Raw genomic sequence first — 17,467 nt, 5'->3', positions numbered from 1 at the left:
TTCAGAATTTCCAGTTTGCGGCCTCAAGCTGCCTCCTCTTTACCATGGACGTGCAATCCCTTTACATGTCCGTCCCCCATCAGGATGGTGTCAGGGCTGTCCTCTTCCTCCTGGGGAAAAAAATAGTCTGAACTGTCCCCATTTTCCATCACCTTCCTCTGCCTGACCAAACTTGTCCTCACTTTGAACCACTTCCCTTTTATTCCTCTCATCTTCTTCAGGTCAAAGGGGTGGCCATGTTACCCGCATGGGCTCCAGTTAGGTCTGTGTCTTTATGGAATATGTGGCAAATTCCTTGTTCCAGTCCTATTCGGGCCCCCACCTACAATTCCTTCTCTGATATGTCAATGTAAACATCGTTGCTGCTTCCCTCTCTCTTCCTGAATTGGAAAGATTTATCAATTTCGTTTCCAATTTCCACCCTGCTCTCATCTTCACCTGGTCCATTTCTGACTTCTCCTTTCCTTGACATCTCTCTTTCCATTTCAGGGGATAGGTTGTCAACCAAGCTCCACTGTAACCTCACCAACTCCCACACTTGCCTTACCTTCTCATCCTGCATCCTGCAAAGATTCTATTCCATTCTACCAGTTCCTCCATCTCTGTCGCATCTCTTCTAATGATGCCAACTTCGACAAGGGGGTCTCTGAAATGTCCCACCTTCTTTCTCAACAGAGGAATCCCCAGCACCACAGTTGACAGGACATTCAGCCGGGCCTGACCCATCTTCCACACATTAGACCTCATCCCCTCTCTCCCTCACGTAACAGCAATTGGGTCTCCCTCATCCTCAACTAACATCACACCAGTATCTACATCGAGAGTATCGTTAGTTGCCATATCCACCAGCTCCAACAGGATGTCACCACCAGAGACACATTCCCTTCTCTTCTCTTGTCAACCTTTGGCAAGGACTATTGTCTTCAGGACATCGTGGTTCATTCCTCTTTCACTCTCAAAATCCCCTGCAGTCCAATTGCACCTTCTCCTGCAACCACAGAATGTATAACACCTGCCTGTTTACTTCCTCCTTTTCAGTATCCATGGGCCCAAACATATCTCCCAGATGAAGCAGCACTTTACCTGCACTTCACCTCCCCACCCATTTCTGCTTTTCGCTAAGACTGTTCCCTCCATGACTACCTGGTCAGGTCCACGCACCCCCAACAACCCACACTCCCATCCTGGCACCTTCCCTTGCCACTGCAGGAATTACAAAACTGGCGCCAACAACTCCTCCCTCACCTCCATCCAAGGTCCCAAAGGAGCCTTCCACATCCATCAAAGTTTTACCTGCACATCCACCAATATCATTTATTGTATCTGTTGCTCCCAATGCGGTCTCCTCTACGTTGGGGAGACTGGACGCCTCCTAGCAGAGCGCTTTAGGGAACATCTCCGGGGACCTACACCAATCAACCCCACCGCCCCAATGCCCAACATTTCAACTCCCCCTCCCACTCTGCCGAGGACATGGAGGTCCTGGGTCTCCTCCACCTCCGCTCCCTCACCACCCGACTCCTGGAGGAAGAACGCCTCATCGTCTGCCTCGGAACACTTCAACCCCATGGCATCAATGTGGATTTCACCAGTTTCCTCATTTTCCCCTTCCCCCACCTCACCCCAGCTCCAACCTTCCAGCTCAGCACCGCCCTCATATGTATCCTACCTGCCTATCTTCCTTTCCACCTATCCACTCCACTATCACCTCCATTCCCAACCCCATTCACCCATTATACTCTTTGCTACTTTCTCCCCACCTCCCACACACCTCTCATTTATCTCTCCACTCTGCAGGCACCCTACCTCTATTCCTGATGAAGGGCTTTTGCCTGAAACGTCGATTTTCCTGCTCCTTGGATGCTGCCTGAACTGCTGTGCTTTTTCAGCTCCACTTAATCTAGACTCTGGTTTCCAGCATCTGCAGTCCTTGTTTTTACCTTCACTCTATCTAGTCTACTCTGTTTGCTGTTCACAATGTGGTCTCCTCTACATCGGGGAAACAAAGTGTAGACTGGGTGACAGCTTCGCAGAACGCGTATATTCTGTCTGTAAAGAGACCATGAGCCTCCAGTTGCCTGCCACTTCAACAGACCACACTGTTCCTTGGCCAATATCTCTGTCTCAGGCTTGCACAATGCTCTGATGAAGCTCAGCACTTGAGTGCCTTTCCCTACACTTTCCCCACTCCCACACATCAGGTCTTATTATCACATGGTTTGTTATTACACATAATCCCAATGGTACACATTAGCAACTATTCGTTCTCCTAGGCGTATCACTCCATGTATCTGTTCAACTGTTTTTCTCTGTCTTTGGCTCTATCTCTACCTATTTCTTATTCCTTACCTGGTCCCACCACTTTATCTTCTGCATTAAAAACAACCTTTTCCTAGTTGCCATTAGTTATGAAGAAGGATCCCTGGACCCAAGATGTTAACTCTGATTTCTCTTCACAGATCGTGCCAGTCCTGCTGAATTTTTCCAACAATTTGTTTTTTGTTTTTGATTTATAGCAACTTGCAGTTTTTTTTCACTTTTTAAAAAAATGTCTTTCTGAGATTTAAAATTAACAACTGATCCAGCATCCACTTCGTTTTGTGGCAGATAGTTCTAAACATCTACCACTCTTTCGGTGTAGAAGTGTTTCCGAAGTCTCTCCTGAATCCCCAACCAGCGGATCTCATTTGTCTACCCTGTCTTCTCCTATTAGTATATTGAACACTTAGATCAGGTCACCCCTTAACCATCTAAATTCTCAAGGAAACAGTCCTAATTTATGTAATCTCGGTTCATAACCCTGAAGTGCAGGTATCATTCTTATAAACCCTCATTGCACTCCTTCCAAGGCTCCTGTATCCTTCCAAGGTGTGGTGCCAAGATCTGCTCACAGTACTCCAGGTGGAATCTTACCAGAGTTTTGTAGAACTGTAGCATAACTTCTGCTTCCTTGTACTACAGTCCTGTAGATATAAAGGCAACATTTCATGTGGTTGTTTGAACACTTTCTGCACCTGCAACATTTTAAAGATCTATGCGCCTGAACCCCAAGTCCCTTTAGACATCCACTGTATGCAACTTCTAGAAAGTACCCTCATCTATCTTATTTCAGTCCAAACTGGTTAACCTAACATTTGGTTACATTGAACTCCATCTGCCACAATTTTGAACCAATAACTTAGTCTGTCAGCATCTCTCTGTAATTTTATGCTGTCATCTACATTGTCTACAATGCTGCCTACCTTTGTTATCAATACATTTGGATATATTTTCTATACCATTGTCCAAGTCATTAATAAATAAAATGAATAATGAGGGCTGAGCACAATTCTTTGAGGAATACCACTAGTCATACCTTGCTAAGTTGAGTATCTACCTATCATCCCTACTTCTGTCCGTCACTCAATCAATTTCCCAGCCAAATCAGTAATTTGACCTCAATTCTGTGGTCTCTTACTTCAGTTAACAGTTTCTTATGTGGGACTTAATCAAATATCTTCTGGAGGTCCATATGAACAATGTCCATCGACACTACTTGTTCAATACCTTAGTCACCCCTTCAAAAAACATTCAGTCACTTTTGTCAGGTGTGACCCAGCTGTCATGAATCCATGCTGGCTCTCCCTGGTTAACTGAAAATGTTCAAGAAGTTCAGTTACCCAATCCTTGAAGAAGTAACAAAGACAATTGATCAGGGCAGAGCGGTAGATGTGATCTATATGGACTTCAGTAAGGCGTTTGACAAGGTTCCCCATGGAAGACTGGTTAGCAAGGTTAGATCTCATGGAATACAGGGAGAACTAGCCATTTGGTTACAGAACTGGTTGAAAGGTAGAAGACAGAGGGTGGTGGAGAGTTGTTTTTCAGACTGGAGGCCTGTGACCAGTGGAGTGCCATATGGATCGGTGTTGGATCCGCTATTTTTTGTCATTTACATAAATTATTTGGATGTGAGCATAAGAAGTACAGTTAGTAAGTTTACAGATGACACCAAAATTGGAGGTGTAGTGGACAGCGAAGAGGGTTACCTCAGATTACAACAGGATCTGGACCAGATGGGCCAATGGGCTGAGAAGTGGCAGATGGAGTTTAATTCACATAAATGCGAGGTGCTGCATTTTGGGAAAGTAAATCTTAGCAGGACTTATACGTTTAATGGTAAGGTCCTAGGGAATGTTGCTGAACAAAGAGACCTAGGAGTGCAGGTTCATAGCTCTTTGAAAGTGGATTCGCAGGTAGATAGGATAGTGAAGCAGGTGTTTGGTATGCTTTCTTTTGTTGGTCAGAGTATTAAGTACAGGAGTTGGGAGGTCATGTTGTGGCTGTACAGGACATTGGTTAGGCCACTGCTGGAATATTGCATGCAATTCCGGTCTCCTTCCTATCGGAAAGATGTTGTGAAACTTGAAAGAGTTCAGAAAAGATTTACAAGGTTTTTGCCAGGGTTGGAGGATTTGAGTATAGGGAGAAGCTGAACAGGCTGGGGCTGTTTTCCCTGGAGCATCAGAGGTTGAGGGGTTACCTTATAGAGGTTTACAAAATTATGAGGGCCATGGATAAGATAAATAGACAAAGTCTTTTCCCTGGGATGGGGGAGTCCAGAACTAGAGGGCATAGGTTTACAGTGAGAGGGGAAATTTCTAAAAGAGACCTAAGGGACAACATTTTCACACAGAGAGTGGTACATGGATGGAATGAGCTGCCAGTGGAAGTGGTGGAGGCTGGTACAATTACAACATTTAAGCGGCATTTGGATGGGTATATGAATAGGAAGGGCTTGGAGGGATATGGTCCGGGTGCTGTCAGGTGGAACTAGATTGGGTTGGGATATCTGGTCGGCATGGACGGGTTGGACTGAAGGGTCTGTTTCCATGCTGTACATCTCTATGACTCTGTTGATTGAAGACCAACAATTTTTGCACCACTGTTAAGCTCAGTGGAGTGATGTGCTATTTTTCAATTCTGAGGAACCACTCCTGCATCTAGGGAGCTATTAAAGTTAAAGCATCTACAATGTGCTCCCTGACTTCCTTTCATACTCTCACATGGAAACAGTTAGGTGCTGGGATTTGTCACTCTTTAATTCCATTAGCTATATTTTACTCGTGTTGATTTTATTTTCTTCCTATTCCTGGTCACTGTTCATTTCCTCAGGAATTTGGACAAGTTTCCTCCTTTTCTATTGTAAATACTGAGACAAAGTAAATATTTAAGGTGTCTGCTATTTCCCCATAATTATTGACAATACTCCCACTTGCAGTCTTCAGAAGGGTGACATTGCTCCTGACCACCACTTGCCCCTTATACAACAAAACTTCTTATTTTGGCGACTTTGGCAAGTTTCCTTTCATAAGCTGCTTTGTGACCCTTTGCTGGCAATTGTATCTCTCCCATTCAGCAGGATTGGTGTTGTTTTTATTTGTACTTCTGTACCTTTTCAATTTTATGCTGTTCCTTATCTCTTTAGTTGTTCTGGCTGGTATTTTTCCTGTAAAATGCAGCTTTTATCTCTCAGAATTATAAATTGCCTTTTTCAAAATTGTGATAAATATTTCTTTAAAAATTCTCCATTGTTGTTCACTTGTTTTACTCATTAGTAGATTTCCCAGTATATTGAGTACAGTGTCTGTCTCATCACATTGAAGTTGGCCTCACCTAAATCTAGCTGAAAATGTATTGCTGGAAAAGCGCAGCAGGTCAGGCAGCATCCAAAGAACAGGAGATTCGACGTTTCCGGCATAAGCCCTTCTTCAGGAATCCTGAAGACGGGCTTATGCCCGAAACGTCAAATCTCCTGTTCCTTGGATGCTGCCTGACCTGCTGCGCTTTTCCAGCAACACATTTTCAGCTCTGATCTCCAGCATCTGCAGATCTCACTTTCTCCTCCTTACCTAAATCTAAGCTGGATCATGCCTTTTGCTTTCAAATGCTACATTGACATCTATCATGTTATGACCACTATTTGATAAATATTCATACGCCGTTGGGTTTGGTCATTAAATCTGGCTCATTACTAAATCTGTTATTGTTTGTCCTCTCATTCGTCCAAGACGTATTGCTGTAGAAAACTACCCTGGGGACACACCAGAAACTCGCTACCTTTCTGACTTATCTATGTTAAAGTTAGAATCCATTTATAAATACGGGGAGATGGTGGCCGCTGGTATTATTGCTGGACTATTAATCCAGAGACACAGGTAATGTTCTCGGACAGTGGTTTGAATCCTGCCAGAGCAGATGGTGGAATTTAAATTCATTTAAAATCTGGAATTAAGAGTCTAATGATGACCACAAATCCATTGTTAATTGTCAGAAAAAAACCTATCTGGTTCACTATTGCCCTTTAGGGAAGGAAACTGCCATCTTTACCTGTGACTCTACCTCATTCCTCTACATGTGACTCAAGACCCACAGCAATGTGGTTGACTGCCAGTGAAATCTTCATCCCATTAATTAACTTTTTAAAAAGCAGAATCACCTCAGATTTGCCACCAGGGGATCTGTACACAACTCCCATTACAATTTTAGATATTTTGCTGTTCCTTAGTTCCACCTCTGCAGTCTCCACTGAAAATTTCACCTCATTATTATCTTCCCTCACTATTTGAAATAATTTTGTTTCTAATCACCAAGACTATGCCACCTCCTCTGTCATTTTTCATGACCATCCTGTGAACCTTTTGTATGTAGCAATGTACTAAATTGGTATTTTTTGTGCCCAATCCTGATGATCCTGCAGCCTTTTCTCAGTAATGGAAACCGTATCATAAACTCCAATTTGAATTTATGCTGCAACTCCTTTAAGTTATTCTTTACACTCCATGCGTTGAAATATAGAACTTTTATTTGGGTCATACACCTGTCCATCAGCAGTGATGCTTTATTCATCTGTTTATTGCTTCTCTCTTCCGTTTTAATCAATTGCTTCTTACAGTTTTGCCATTACCTGCCAGAACTGAAATAGGATTATTGACGGTTTCTTAACTCTCTATCATGTTACTTGATTTTGAAACTTTATTGACTTCCCCTGACACATCACCTCCCCAGTTTACTAGTTTAAAGTCCTTGTGAACTACCCTATTTAGCCTTTTCGCTTGGACATTGGTCCCAGTAGTATATTTCCGTCCTGTCCCAATACTGATGCTAAATCCCCAGGAAATGGAACATCCTTTTCCTGCCACCACTCCTTTAAATATGTGTTTACTTCCCTACTTTTCTTATCTCAATGCCAATTTGTTCGGGTAAGAATCAGAGATTATAAACTTTGAGTTCTTTATATTTTTCTGCCTAATTCCTGATATTCTCTACACAGGACCTTTTACTTAAGTTGTTAGTCTCAACACAGACCACACAACTGGATCCTTCCCCTCCCACTCCAATATCCTTCTCAAGCTGGTTTGAGATGTATCTTACATTGGCATCAGGCAGGGAACACGCCATGGTGTACTCTCAATCCTGCTTACAAAGGATGCTATCTGAACCCCTAACAATAGAATCCCTTACTAATACCAAGTCTCTTTTTGCCTCCCCTGAATGGCTACCTGTTCCATGGTCAGTTTTCTCATCTTCCCTGCAGTTCTTTACCTCATTCACACAGGAAGCAACTACCTCATTCCTGTTGGACAAGGTCAACAGGACCTTGTGACTGTGTCAGTGTGCCGGGTCCACCATTGTTCGTCAGATATGTAAATGATTTGGATGGAAATATAGGAGACATGGCTAGTAGGTTTTGCAGATGACACCAAAATAGGTGGTATAGTGGACAGTGAAGAAGGTTTCTTGGAGTACAATGGGATCTTGATCAACTGGGCCAGTGGGCCGAGGAATGGCAGCTGGAGTTTAATTCAGATAATTGAGAGGTGTCGCTTTTTGGTAAGCTAAGCCAGAGTAGAACTTACACAGTTAATGGTAGGGCCCTGGAGAGTATTGTCAAACAGAGGCGCTTTGGAGTGAAGTACATAATTACTTGAAAGCGGTGTCACAGGTAGACAGGTGGTGAAGAAGGCAGTTTGCAATTTTGTATTCTTTGGTCAGAACATTAAATACAGGAGTTGGGATGCCTTGTTATTGCTTAACAAAACATTGGTAAGGTCACATTTGGAGTACTGCGTGCAATTCTGGTCCCCAGGTGTTATTAAACTGGAAAGGGTGAAAAAAGGATTTACAAACATGTTACCAAGTTTGGAAGATTTAAGTTAAAAAGAGAGGCTGGATAGGCTGGGACTTGTTTCATTGAAGGGTAGGAAGCTGAGGGGTGAACTCAAAAATTTATAAAACCATGATGGACATAGAGAAGGTGACTAGCCAAGGTGTTTCTCTGAGTGTAGGGGAGTCCAAAACTAGAGGGCATAAGTTTAAGGTGAGACAGAAAAGATTTAAAAGGGTCCTAAGGGACAACTTTATAACAGAGATATCTGCATCTATGGAATGAGGTGCCAGAGAAAGTGATAGAGGTGAGTACAATTATAACATTTAAAAGACATTTGGACGTGTGTGGATAGGAAGGGTTTAGAGGGATATGGGTAATTGCAAGCGAATGGGACTAGTTCAGTTTAGGAAACCTGGTTGGCATGGATACGTTCTACCAAAGGGCCTGTTTCTATGCTGTTCTGTAAAACAGTGTAGTAGATATAGCATTCATGGTATTCGCGAGTTTTGAGAGGATTTGTAGCTCATGGTTGAGCTACTGGATGTAGGTTTGCTGGCTGAGCTGGAAGGTTGAGATGTCTTTGTAGCCACTCTCCCATATGTCAAAGACGTCTCTGAAATGACTACCAGACTACTCCTGATGACCCTTTGGCATCATGGTGGCCCACAAACCCACCAACACACTAAAACAGTAGCTGATGAACTTGAAAGACCCTATACAGACAACAAGCAAAACTAATGTAATTTACAAAATACCATGCAAGAACTGGAACAAACACTATATTGGACAAGCAGGCAGAAAACTGGCCACCAGGATACGTGGTCTTGTCATAACTCTACCTCTGGGTCAGAAAGTCCAAGTTCAAGACATACCATCTGATGGCCACAAACATGTGTCATAACATGTCTGTACATGCTTTCTGAAATGAAAGTTATTTGGTTACTGTTTCACTGGCTTGGAGCTGAATTGATAATGGTAGTAGTGGATGATTGGAAATGAAGAATTATTTCCTGAGAGAAGATTATAATTCCTGGAGAAGAATGGCTGAAACTAATTGTTAAAAGTCGGTACATGACTCCCCATCAATATTTTATTAAGCTGAATCTTTTGGTGAAGAGGAAGTGAAGTGGCTCTGTGACATGAGTTACATCTACGCCAAGAAGAAAGCAAGGTATAACCCTTGCACTGTTCCTTCACACTGGAAGCATTATTAGATGTAAAGTACTCCTGGAGCTGGAGTCTCAACAATTAGAAACAGAATGGGTGGAAATTCTATTTAGTAGTATGGACAAAATTATAAGAAAGGTGACTTATTAAATGCATATGAGGCATGGACAGAATTTTATACATTTAGAAAGAACACCTATTCTAAAGAATATATAATAACATTTGGCAGAGTAGATCCAAAATGGCAAAAGCTTATAATTAGATGTTCCTACTTCAATGCTTGCCTTAAAATTGTTGGACTATATTATGAGGTTGTATTATAAGCAGCATTCCCTCTAATTTCTTTCCTTCTATGTGGATCTCCAAACTCTGGGTGCAGCAGCGACTTTTGGAACTGGAAGTCAGTGTTGCAGTCCACACTGGCATTGGGGCAGCTTCCTGTGCATCCACGCACCTTAGAGGGAATGTTGATTGTAACATTAAAAAAAAATTGTGTATATCGGCTTTTAAAATTTTTACTTAAAGAGAAGAGTAGAATTTATTAATAAAAGAACGGCGAATGCTTTAAATCAGAAACAAAAATAGAAATTGCTGGAAAAGCTCAGCAGGTTTGGCAGCATTGGTATAGAGAAATCAGAGTTAATGTTTCGGGTCGAGTTCTGAGGAAGGGTCAGTTGACCTGAAACATTAACTCTGATTTTTGTCCACAGATGCTGCCAAAACTGTTGAGTCTTTCCAGCAATTTCTATTTGTGTAGAAGTTGTAAATATTGCAAGGTGGTGATTGGAGTTAACTAATTCACTGCCTAGATCTCAAGGGAGAACAGGTCAGATGCTAACGGTTGGAAGGAGCTGTAAGATTTATCCGTAAAGAAAGTTGTTTTGTTTTCTGTCTCACTGTCTGGCTTGAATCTGAATTGACACGAGATATTTAATAAGATGCTTCATAATAGCAACTTGCATTTATCTCATGTCTTTAATTATAAAAAGGTTTGTTAGAAAAATCCACCATGGATAGCAAGTTGATTGATGGATTAGCAACAGGGTTAGAGTGTATGGATTCTGAAGAAGGGTCATTGGACTCAAAACATTTACTGTTTTCTATCCTCAGATGCTGCCAGACCTGCTGAGTTTTTCCAGCTATTTATTTATTTTAGACTACATTGAAGTTGCTCAGTCTGGAGAAGTTTTGAGACTGGTGCACCCAGGATCAGTGTTGGTCCCCTTTTGTACTTCCAAATGTATATATTGTGGAGTGGGTTAGAATGTAATGGTCTTGCAATCTGATGACAAAAAGGAAGGAATTGACAAATAGTAGGTTTTTCCAACAATCAGCAATTATTTACTAGTCATTATTAGATTTTAAATTCCACATGGGTAATAATTCACCCTTGGTTTATTTGCACATCACTTCAATGTATAACTCTTGGTTTTTTTTTCTTTCACAAGCAGGAACAGCTTCACCTTAACTACTTTAGCCATTCAGCTTGTCATTTTCTCTCCAGAGAGAACATTCCTGACTTCAATCTGTCCTCAAACCTCAAGTTTATCGTACCTGGAACCATTCTAGTAAATCTATTTTTGCTCTTTCCAATATGTTTGCATCTTTCCTACAATGTGGCACCCACAACTGTACACAATATTCCAGCTGAGACCCAACAAATGCCTTGCACAAATTCAATATCACCTCCTTGCTCTTGTACTCTATATTCAATAAACAAAAGTCAGAACACAGTGGTCTTTATTAATTCCTCTGCCCTCCTAGCCTTGCGAGTAACTTCATGTTCCTTACAAGAATAAGAAAAAAAAAGACACTGATCAATTTGGATGCTATGCCATAGTTGAGACCAAGAATTTGTAAACTGCCTTAACTACTCTTTGAGGTTTGGGGAGTACAGGAATTAGAGCAGGGACTGATGCATCCTAGACTTGGATACGCTGGAAAATAAATGATGGAGTCCTTGTATGTGATTCCTAAACATTACAATTCATTTTGAATAGCTTTAGACATTATTTGGCTGACACACACCAAAGGCATTTCAATCCTAGCAATATAAGATGAGGAGCAGATGCTCCATTTTTCTCCAAACAGAGACATAGCAAAAGAAGATGCTGAAGATGGTGACCAGCCACTAGAGGGCATCCTGGACAGTGGTTTGCTCTTTCATAAAAGAAAATAAGTACAGAATGTGTTCATTTACTAGAATCTGAACCTTTGGATTGAAGTGGCAATGTTCCTGAAAAACCAGTTGCCTCTTTTGAGGAGAATTTGTCCTTTCTTGAAGATAAAGAATTAAAGTTGTCTCTCGCACAGAACCTATGAAGGAGATGCAGCAATAGCAAATGCAGTCACACTAAGATGAAAGAGTTTATTTTGGAGCTTGTTGATTTGGGAGGATTACACTATTTGTCTCTGATCCTCCTGCTCCACAGGTTACACAGATTTAATTAATTAATTACTGATTTATTATAAAACACATCTGTCAATGAAGATGTGAAATTCATTTAACACACTTAGTTTGTAAGGTGAAAGTATAAATGTTTACCCCTCCAAATAACCTGAAGTACAAACCAACAAGTCAGGTAATGGAATTAAAAAAAAACAATCCCATGGATGTCATAAACTAGGACGGATAACTCTAGGATCTTGGCAGATGTTGTATGCTCAGGAAATAGTATCTTGAACTTTTCAGGATCATTCAGATTGGACCAGGACCCCTGGTGCCAGAGAGGTCCTATACATGAGATTTTTAGGAGAGCTGGACTTATCCTTTCCCAGATTAAACCCTAACTGAAAAATTCAAATGATCTCTAAAGTAGAAGGTGAAACCTGACAGTTGTAAACCCAATCTGGGGATATGCAGTAAACAAACAGCTTTCATAAGACTTGTAACTTGCAAGTAATGCCTTGTTAAAAAATATTCCACCGCCTTTCATTCATAATTTTTTAAAAAGATGTCTCCATGATATTTCAAATTTGAGTCCTTAAAAATTATTAAATATGAAGTGTTTATAACAGTAGACACATTGTAAATGCAACACCATTCAAGATACTGTGTATGAAACAAGAGATTAGGAGCTCTAATGCTCTTCAGCTATCTGTGTACTGTGGTTATAGTGTGTATTTTCTAACAGACTAACAGTGGTAGCTCACCGAGGCTTCTTTGACAGCATTTGCATGGCTATGACCCTCATAATCTCTAAAGACAAGCAGTATACAGAGACATAATCCCCTGTAAACTGCATATTTCATGACCATTTCATCGGTATCCTGTAACACTGAACCTAACAGCACTATTCACAAAATTGGCTGTACCTGTCCAAGGAGACACTCCCCATGAATCATGAGGGTAATTAATAATAAACAATAAATGGTACTCACATCCATATTTCGAAGAAGAATTAAGATTAAATTGTATTTAGGCTTGGGTAGTTTCAAAAATATCCCTGAGAAGAGGATCTCTTAATATTTTTGCCACATCTTTTTGAAGACTCTGGTATTCCAGAGCCCTGGTCAGCATGTGTCATTCAACTAGCATCAATAATACATAATTTTTTATAGTACTAACAGAATAGTTATTATGAACCCATATTTCAATTATGTTTGCAGTTAACATCTATTATTTCCATGATCAATTTACTTTCTTGCATTTTTCCTAATTTCTGTACATTTTCTGTAATACATTGGATCTTTACATGACTGAATCAATTATATTTTTTTAAACAGTTTTTGTTTCTCAGAATACTCTTTTTCACACCCAGTGTGGGTGGAATTTTAACTTGGGCCTTCTGGCTCAGACGTATGGACATTAGCACTGTGCCTCAACAGCACAGTGTTCCTGCCTGGTTTCAAGCAAGTGAACAATACATAACCACAAGTTACTATTAAAGCCAGGTCAATTGCAGAAAGATTTTAGATTAATATTTGTAGAAAATTAGAAAGCGTGAGAAGAGAGGCAAATTAAACTGAGTATTAATAAATAGTTTTGCAGAGCTTCTGATGATGCAGAATCCAAAATATACAATGTCTTTTGCACTGATGTTCCATTTGTGACATGATAAGTGTTATCTCTGAAGTTAGCCTCATCATCCAGGACACACAGCCCTCTGTGGTTCTGTTGGGACTGATAAATGCATATATTATCTTAACAGGAGGTTTGCTAATTGGGATTGAACTGTGGAATTGGAGGAGATTCCTTGCAGTTAATCAGAAGCATCAGTATAACAATCAGATTAGATTGGATTGTCTGCATTCATGCCAATTCTGGCTTGAGTTCTTCAAATTCACATTGCTTGTCTTTCTAAGTTTTTTTGAGTCACAAAATAAACAGGAAGCATGGTCCAGTAAGAGAGGAAGAAATAGAAAACTGACAGGAATACTCTAATTCCATTTGTTGCAAGCAGTAGGTGGGCCTACCACATGGTCAGTGAGTTGTGGATGAATTTAGCTCGTTTAGCCCTATTTCAGCTTATAATGATCTCTGATAAAACAGACCATCAATCAAAAGTTTGCATAAATAAGTTAAAGATTAGTTTATTAAAAGTTATAACTGAAGGTTTGTAAAAGCTGGACAGTGTTATTAACAAGAAATTACAAATACCAAGATTGAAACTAACGAAGGCTCCAATATGTCATATATGGAATGAGCTGCCAGAGAAAGTGGTGGTGGCTGGTACAATTGCAACATTTAAAAGGCATCTGAATGGGTATGAATAGGAAGGGTTTAAAGGGATATGGGCCAAGTGGTGGCAAATGGGACTAGATTAGGTTGGGATATCTGGTCGGCATGGACGAGTTAGACCAAAGAGTCTATTTCCGTCTGGTACATCTCTATGACTCTGTCAGTCATATACCATTTGAAGTCATTGCTTAGGTTTGTTGTTGAAGTGAAGATGTTAACTCTTGAAATCAGATCCAACAACTGGGATAACTTCTGTATTTGATTTATTATTATTTTCCTGGAGGGATGGGCTAGCCAGGTTTTACAAGGTAGATGATCTGCACATGTGGCACATTTAGCTGCGCAGTTGCTTATCAGTACATCATGGGTTGTTTTGAGATGTTGCTATGTTACCCCTGTTCTCTCTTCCTTTCATGCTCACTCCATCTTTCCATTTTTTTCTCTCTTTTTTTCAGTACACTCACACTCTTGCTTTCTTTCCCTGTCTTTCACACTTCCTCTTTCTTTCCGATTTTGCTTTTTCTTTCCCTGAGTACCCCTAACTTCCTGCAGCCCCTCTTGCCAATAGGTGTCCATTGTCTTTCCTCCCGGTTCAGCTCTCTTCTTTCGTCATCACTATGCCTAGACATTCTTTTGCATCCCTCCCATCTGTCTGTGCTGTATCTAATTTAGTGAGATTTACAGAGCTGTTGTGAAACAATTGTAAGATCTATAATAGCACTGAATGTGGATTGAGCTGGTTGCTGCACTCTTCTCAGAGGGCACAACTTTTGATGTGGGTTCCCATAATTGTCTATATGTTACTTCTGTATTACCATGAAGGTAATTTACATTTTGCAGCGTTTATTTCAAAACTGATATTAGGAGTGTAATTTTCTCGATACTCTATACAGTTAATACCTAAATTGTTTAAAAAAATTAGTTCACACAGTCACCATGCATCAGCTCTGTTGGCATTAGTGCCATTTATTGACGTAATTTGAGCTAGAAATGAGACAGACTTGTTTCTTTTGGCACTGTATGGTTGCAGTTATAGGACAAACTACAGAACCTTGTTATGAGTCATAATGTGATCAACTTTGGAGGAAAAAAGTCCATGTTTTTAATGGCAAACTTTTTTAAAAAAGTAGTACAAGCCATGAGTTGTTTCCTTAAAGGATAGTTTTGATGTTTTTGAAATGTATTGTTTGTATTGTAACTTTGTTTAAATTCTGTGACATGAAAGATTTATAGCTTCAGACTCATTCTAAGTGTGTTTCTAATGTAGCCACCATACATACAGGCCAAGAGCTGATTTTGATCTATGCCGTTAACAGATTTATGCCAAGGTAATAGTGAGAGACTTGCCTCCCTAATGTTAGGAAGGGAATAATAAGCAGTTTTCCCATTCTCCATTGCTTTTTAGAGATCCAAGTTAAAAGTATGCATTTGGTTGCCTTGAGAACTGTATCAGATTCAGCCGTGATGTATTTTGGTGCAATGTTCAAGCTGCATTTGACGTCTAGATTTGATCTCTTAGCATGCTTAGTGTCAGTATTGTTTCTGGAGCACTAAAGAGTCAGTGTCGTCAGTATGAAGGAGGGGTTGACTGGTTGAACTTGAGCTCAAATACTGCTGGAGTTGCTGGCTAGTTCAGCATTTTGAGACTTTCTAGCCAGAATGGGTGAGTACACCATTCTGTGCTTCCTGCTGTAATTGAGCCATTTATCTTTGGGATTGGGATTGGGTGGTCGGTTAGATCAGTTGGCTGGATGACTGGTTTGAAGTGTAGGGTGATGCCACCAGTGTGGGTTCAATTCCTGCACCAGCTGAGATTATCATGAAGAGTTCTCTTTCTCAAACTTTCCCCTCACCTGAGATGTGGTGACCCTCAGGTTAAACACCACCAGTCATCCTTCTAACCCGAACTGTAGCTCTAACCTTTTTGCAGTCCTATGGTCTTGTAAGACTACGGAGACTTTACCTTTTTATCTTTGGGATTCCTTACTGTCCTTTGTGGGGCCTTGTGGAATTTATATCTTGGAGTACTTTGTTTTTAATTTAACCCAGGCCATCAAAACAGTTACTTCTGCCACCGCAATAACACTTGAAACAAAAAGCACAGTTAGCATAAAAAAGCTGCCAGGGTGCTTACAGAGATGTGATGAGATAGGGGGAGAGATGGAGCCAAAGGAGGTGTTGAACGGAGGTTTACTGCAAGCTTAGTCAAAGAAAGTATTTTAAATGAAATTTTGAAAAGGAAAGCATGTGGAGAAGTAAGGAAATTTTGGGAGGTATTTCTGGAGCATGGAATCCAATGGCAATAATGATACACAGGATAAAAAAGGCAATTCCAGTCAAGTCTGGAATCCGAGGGGTTGTTTGAGGTTGTACTGGAAGAGGAGATTACTGAAATTGGAGTGAGTTTATGCAGTTATCTGAATAAGTGGACAACAATTTTACATTTAATGAACTAGAAGGGGATGGTGGGTGCAGACTGCAAAGTTTTGCATGCACAAAGTTAATGGACAGTGAAGGATTGGAGATGTACGGGGGAAGGATTGGAATAATCACATTTGGGTGGGACAGAAGGTATAGTTAAAATCTTTAAAATTTATGGTAATGACAAGAATGATATGGAGGTGGAAGTAAGTGTCTTTCTGATGAGCAGAGACTCAAATTGGCTTTGAATGTGTGAACAGTTTGATTTAACTTGCAATGATAACCAGGTTAGGGATAGAACTCTGGTTTGGATTTGCTAGTTACAGATGTTTGCTGTTCATCAAGTTGCACCATTGTGCTTTTTTAAAAAAAAAGCATAATTTTTAGTATTTTCCCCTGAACAAAGTTGGTTGCTTTCTTCTTTGATACAAGTGGTTTGAAATAAACAGGTGCTTCAGGCTTGGGTACTTTTGTTTTGCCACATTGATTGGAATCAACCCCAACTATTGGCATGAATTTGCCTCAGTCTGCTGGCAGTGAAGTGCCACATGTGAAGTTGTTCTCACTCAATTTTAGAGTGGATGTAGATCCACAGCACAAAATTGTGCTCATTTACACACTAGTTGACAGCATTATTGAATCTCTTGCATGGGGTGACAAGATTACTTCTGTGTGGAATGTTAAGATGTCAAACTCTTGAAATGAAGCAGTTTACCATCTAATTATAATAATTGTGCCTAGGAGCACTTGATGTTGGTTCTAATGACCTGGGATAGAAAGACTGTGTCCCTCAGTATTAACATCCCTCTTGCTGAGTACAGAATTCAATTATTTTTAAAGTAAAAACTGTCTTGAAGTTATTCAGCCTGATGGTTTGAAAGGATAGAGTTAGTGGAGAGTACGAATACTATTAAAGTAGATCCTTCAGTTGTACTGAATAAATTCATTTCCCATCATGGCATTAATGCCTGTGTGTCTATTTCCTCTCATTTCAGTTAGAACCAGAGACATCTTGAAAGATTATAGAGCTGGAGGTGTTCAATGATGTG

At 40.4% G+C, this 17,467-nt stretch overlaps 1 protein-coding gene across 1 annotated transcript in view; it reads left to right on the top strand.

Moving 5' to 3' along the window:
• wwp2 (WW domain containing E3 ubiquitin protein ligase 2) overlaps nucleotides 1–17,467 on the top strand; it is a 200,460-nt gene that overhangs the window by 24,782 nt on the left and 158,211 nt on the right. The gene's annotated exons all lie outside the window — the stretch shown is intronic.

This window comes from Hemiscyllium ocellatum, chromosome 17, assembly GCF_020745735.1.
Source record: "Hemiscyllium ocellatum isolate sHemOce1 chromosome 17, sHemOce1.pat.X.cur, whole genome shotgun sequence".
In the NCBI taxonomy this organism is placed as follows: domain Eukaryota; kingdom Metazoa; phylum Chordata; class Chondrichthyes; order Orectolobiformes; family Hemiscylliidae; genus Hemiscyllium; species Hemiscyllium ocellatum.
Note: the sequence above shows the minus strand (reverse complement) of the source record. Positions and strands in the feature narration are given on the sequence as shown.